The following is a 5,607-nucleotide window of genomic DNA, read 5'->3' as shown; positions in this document are numbered from 1 at the left end:
AGATACCCAAAGCCCGATTAACTTTTTGTGCTAATCTTGGGTTAACCGAGGGCAGATAAGTCTTTTGCTTTCTAGGACCAGGGTGCGTCGCTTCCATGAGGCCCGATCTAGTCACTTTTCCAGCATGTTCTGTCAGGGGTAGGTGGAATTTGAATTTTGAAATCGATCTCTATACTTCTGAGGGTTCACTAGAGACGTCCAGCGCATGGTTATGGGTGGCACGTGGGACCCAATTGCTGCCACGTGGAATCCATTACAACGGCCTTCCCTTTGTTGTCAATCCGGTTGCCGGTGCAATTCGAGATTGACGCTGAGGCCCGCTCCTAAATTATTCCGGTGGCTGCTTGCATTGAAATTTCACCCCCCTTCCATTTTCCACAGTTCGATTTCTCTTCGCAAGCCTTGCAATTGAAATTGTTTCCCCTTCTCTCCCAGCTTCAACCTTATCTTTTGTAACCATGTCAACCCCTATTTGGAAAGATATACCATTTATCCGAAGGACTACCAATGATTTCTGTATTTTCCAGGCTGGAACGATGATTCTTGCTGATGCGAATCTCATACAGTCTTCATGGTATCCCTTCATATTTATCTCCAGGACCGATCCAAACAGCGAGCCCAAGGCTTGTACTGTTGGGGTGGCCCAGACATGTAAGGGGATGCATGTGAATCTAACCCACGTGGCTTCGGCGCCTTGTTCGTAGCTTAGGTGCCATTCCGTGAGAGTAGATAGATATTCACCTAGCGCCCTGTCCCCCTTGCTGCGTAGGGTGGCTACCATATGCTCCTCTTGAAACATGAAAAGAAGCTCTTGAGGTGCGAGAGCAGAGGGTTTTGGTAACCTAGGAAGATTCCAGGACTCTTTCGCCCGTGCCCATAATTCATCCAGCCCCAACTCCAGGGTTTTTGAGACGACCGATAAGGCAGGATTTTAAGATTTGCTGTCTTTTGTCAATCTCGTGTCCAGAGATTAGGATAGTTGGTATTTCATTCGACTTGATGATATGGGTAGTGCCGGAATCCTGCCAGATCTTCACTTCTTCATTTGGCTGTCGCTGGGGTTGAGGGAGAGGGATCACTGCTGGCCTACCATTTCTGCCACTAAAGCAAATCCTACAAATTTTTCTCCATTTAAAGTTCTGGTAGTGGCATCTCAAACAACCTCAATCCTTTCGCCGGGTATCTCTCTCCGCCATGGATCCCCCTAAATGAGAAGGAACGAGAAGGGCTTGGGCCCTAACCTTTGACGGAATGAGAAGGGCTTGGACCCGGGAGAGAGTCGCCAGAAAGTTCCGGCGGGAGAGAGAATAATACGCTAAACCCTCTTCTCCTACTCTCTCCCTTTTTTCCCTAATGGCCTAAACTGCCCAAGCGACTATTAAAATATTGTAATGTTAACCTTCATATTGTTATTCTAAACACAAAGATTGTAAAACGATCAAAAGAAACGATTCAAAAAAGAGGGTTATTTAATTTCTTGAAGAGAAGAGTTGTCTACCTTCAAAAAAGAAGGTTACATTACTATCCTCTATTCACATCGAAGTTTAGTCTTGGATAAAATATTTCAAGAACAAAATTAATTGGTGAATAATGGACAAGCTAATTTCAAGATAAACGTATTAAAACTCCCATGAACAGCATCTGCAAGGATTTCTAGCCCCATGCTGAACAATCCAATTATCGATATTATGAACAAAACTAAAACTCGAGCTTGTTGCTATGCAGTTAGGTGCATTTTATCCATTTGCTCGGGATCACTCCGACACGGGCACTGTTCGACAAGAGCTCTATCAATGGGATTCTGTTGCCACTACGGCAAGAAAGACGCTTGGTCTCCGTTACCGCTTGCTCCCCTATTTCTACACCTTAATGTATGAGGCGCACATCAATGGAACCCCTATTGCAAGACCTTGTTCTTCTCATTTCCCAAAGATATCGGGACATATGGAATCGACACTCAATTTTTGATTGGAAAAGGGGTAATAGTATCACCAGTCTTGACGCAAGGAGCAGTTTCAGTGTGAGCATATTTTCCAGCAGGGAATTGGTTCAATCTCTACAATTACTCAGAGTCGATCAATGTATCTTCAGGGAAATATGTAACTCTCATTGCAACTCTCATTGCACCAGCAGATACCATAAATGTGCATGTTCAAGGAGGGATTATTCTTCCAATGCAAGAAGAAGCGATGACGACAGAAGCAGTGAGGAAGAGCGGATTTCATCTCTTAGTGGTGCTCGACTACGAAGGAAAAGCTATGGGTGAAATTTTTTTGGATGATGGAGTAGAAGTTGAGATGGGAAGGGAGGGAGGAAATTGGAGCTTGGTTAGGTTTTTTTGGAGGTGTCGAAAGGGATAAGATGAGGATTGCATCACAAGTGGTGAATAGGAGTTTTGCCTCAAATCATAGGTTGGTCATCAAGGAGGTGATCATCCTTGGGTTGAAAGAGAATTCAAAATTCAACAATTTCTCCTTGGATGTTAAGGAAGGAACTTAAATGGGACTTCAAATCTAAGCACAAGTTACCACATGGAAGGAAGTTTTGCTATTGCAAAGATTATAGGGCTTTCACTGCTTCTTGGTGAGGAGTTTCAATTACATTTAAATTCAATAAATAAGAATATAAATAGTAGAAAACAATACAAGTGAATAAATTCAACTTTATCTTCTTGACTTGAGACTACAATCCTTAGGTTGTTCTATATAAATTTCATTTTCTAATTCTCAACTAAGGAAACTAGTTTTAACATTAATTGGATGGATTTTCACTGAGACAGCTTGTCTTTTAGCTTTTAAAGAGGTATCAAAAAGTTACTACAAAGTTCTCGTGAGATAATTAAAACAGAAAAGAGAAGCTGGGTCTGTGCAATTATTGATCCATGGTTGTGCTAATATCATTTAGCCCTCCCCAGACCTCGCAGTGGCGAGAGCCTCGTGCACTGGGATGCCCCTGTTGTACTGATATCATTTTCTTTTGTAAAATTCTGGATTTTACAAGCTTAAACTCGTAGTTTATAAAAGGGATTTACTATGGACCATCATGAATTAGACAAAATCTGTTGCATGAGAGAGCAGACACATCATGAATAAGACACAATATGTTGCATGAGAGAGCAGACACCTCATTTCGGTTGGATTTCATTTGAAACTTTTCGTTCTGCTCCGACGTGGGAAATTTTTTTTAATAGTTAATATGAAAAAAAAATCAGAAATTGCTAGAAAACAATAGGTTCCAACACCAACGAGTCACACTTCCGAGTCGACTCGAAAAACATCCAACTCGACTCAACTAGTGAGTGGACTCGTACAAGTCAAACGAGTTTGATAACTATATAGATAACAATTATAGCAATCAACATTATGATAGTTGTGGGCGAGGATGGGAGGATTGGGAGAGTAGCAACCGAGTTATATGCAAAAGGTTTGAGTGCATGGAAGTCTATATGTGCCTCTAGAACCCTTATATGAACCATTAATTAGATTTAAGGTGGGAAGGGAGCGGTGTGCATGCATTCCAAGTCCCATTCTGTCTAGCGACCAATTGCCAGTTAGAGTCTGTGACTATATGGATAGAGGCGGGGATGGGCGTGGTTTGGTCTATAAAACTTAGGAGAAACCTCGAAGATGCGAAATCGTTAACCTTTCCCAACTCCTAAGTCTCTTCGGCTCCTATTATTGTTGAACAAAAACGAAAATCGTGTCTGGACCCCTAACACTAAAGGCTCTTTCTATGTTCTCTTCTACATTTTGGCTTGTGAGGATGGCACACCAAAGGCTTCTCAAGCAAGTGGCGATCGTTGCCCCTCCTCTAGAATTGTTGCCTTTGCATGGATCTTGGTGCAACTTTGATGTTTTGATTAGGCATAGATTTTCTTACCATGTCAGATCCGGCTTCTACAATTTTCGGGTTAAATAAACAATAATGCAGCGGAATAATGTTGAGAACACCTTACTTGGATGATCCTAAGTCCATACAAATTAGGGTTTTGCCTAAAAAACAATAAACAGTTAAATTTTCTCAGTCCATTCTTGAGACTAAGACCCATTTTTCTTCCTTTGCCACCCCCTTTTAGTGTATTTCTGATCATTCTGTTTACACGACAAGGGGGGGGGGGGGGGGGGGGGGGCGCCAGGGAAATATATGATTTCCTTCTATCAATGATCATCAAAGGTGACTTCCTAACTTCTGTGGACTTGCAACTCTTCGTCATAGTTCATAGTTCATGTAAGTGAGTCTATGTGGCTGCTCTCTAGTGCAACACCCGGTCCATAAAATACCTACTTCGATTATGGTCCCTAGCAAATCCCAAGATTTAGATATGAAAAATGCTAAGATGGCATCTCTCCATTTAATACTTACTCAAAGTACTTACTGTTTACCCCAGCTCTGTAGAGTAGCACTGCTCCAGCAGTAGCAGAACTCTTATCACCTCTAGAGGAAGCAGTAAGGCTAATCTCGGTCTTGGCAGGGACGAAAAAAACATTACCCTCCATAATCTTTTCGTCTTCCATTGTGCCTGTTAAAATAGAACCTTCTCCAGATATAACAATGAAAATAGATGGCCCTGGGATTGCAGAGAACACCATGGATGCTCCTGAGGGGAGACAGCAATAGTCAACTTCAAACTCATCGAATGGCGGCTTGTACTTTGTTGTGTATGGGTTCAAGGAAATCCCCTGTAAAATCTCAGGAAACCCCTGCATGAATTTAACATGTAATAAAACCTTTAAAAAATACTCTAACGGACCCAGAAGAGCAATGTAGCTAACATATGACCATTGCGAATGCTGTTTTGTATGGAACACATTGTTTAAAACAAAACATGCTAATCCATCATTGAAGTGTCCCTTCAACTGAATATGAGAGATGTCTCTCCCACCTTTCAATACCAATCCAAAGGTTTTAATTGTTAAGAAGACTATTCCCTAACTTTTATACAAGTAATCAGGTCTAGCTGTTAAAATAAATCTTTGGTACTACATACGCCCAATAACCTTCAGTCATTTCTGAAGGTTATTGTGTTCCTCTCATCGATACCATCAGGCGAGCGTGTGTGGTGGGTGTCGCAGGGGGGGGGCGCGGCGGGGCGTGATCCCTAGCTCACAAGTTGCTAATTTTGTATGATTCCATTTTAGAACCTCTTTCTAAAATCAATAATATAGTTTCCGGGGATTGATAAGTTATTTTTTAGGACTAGAAGTTTAGAAAAAGGTCTAATTGCAAAGAAATCAAAATAGAAGGTTTGGAGTTCAACACTTTGCCTTTTAGAAGTATTATGTAATGGAGAATTTGGATTGCTACTCTTATAGCTGGAGCAATCAGATCTAGTTTATGTAGCTGATATCGGCGCGACCAAAAAATAAAGGCGGCACAAGATATGCCTGCCGGTTTGCAAGATTTATGGGCTGGGTAGCCGCAGCCAGTTGTCTATGGGAAAATAATGAAAATAGAGACAATGAGATCAGATGCATCCAATCTAAACAACAATATTTTACAATGCAAGTATCCCACTATAGCCCAAGCATACAATTAGCCTACAAGCCGAGAGTGCACCTAAAAACCCAAGAACTAAACTAAAACCTTCACATGATTCGAAGACCCTGA

The sequence above is a fragment of the Tasmannia lanceolata genome, unplaced genomic scaffold (genome assembly GCF_043159265.1).
Source record: "Tasmannia lanceolata isolate RefF3 unplaced genomic scaffold, GAP_Taslan_0.1 ptg000002l, whole genome shotgun sequence".
NCBI lineage: Eukaryota > Viridiplantae > Streptophyta > Magnoliopsida > Canellales > Winteraceae > Tasmannia > Tasmannia lanceolata.
Note: the sequence above shows the minus strand (reverse complement) of the source record.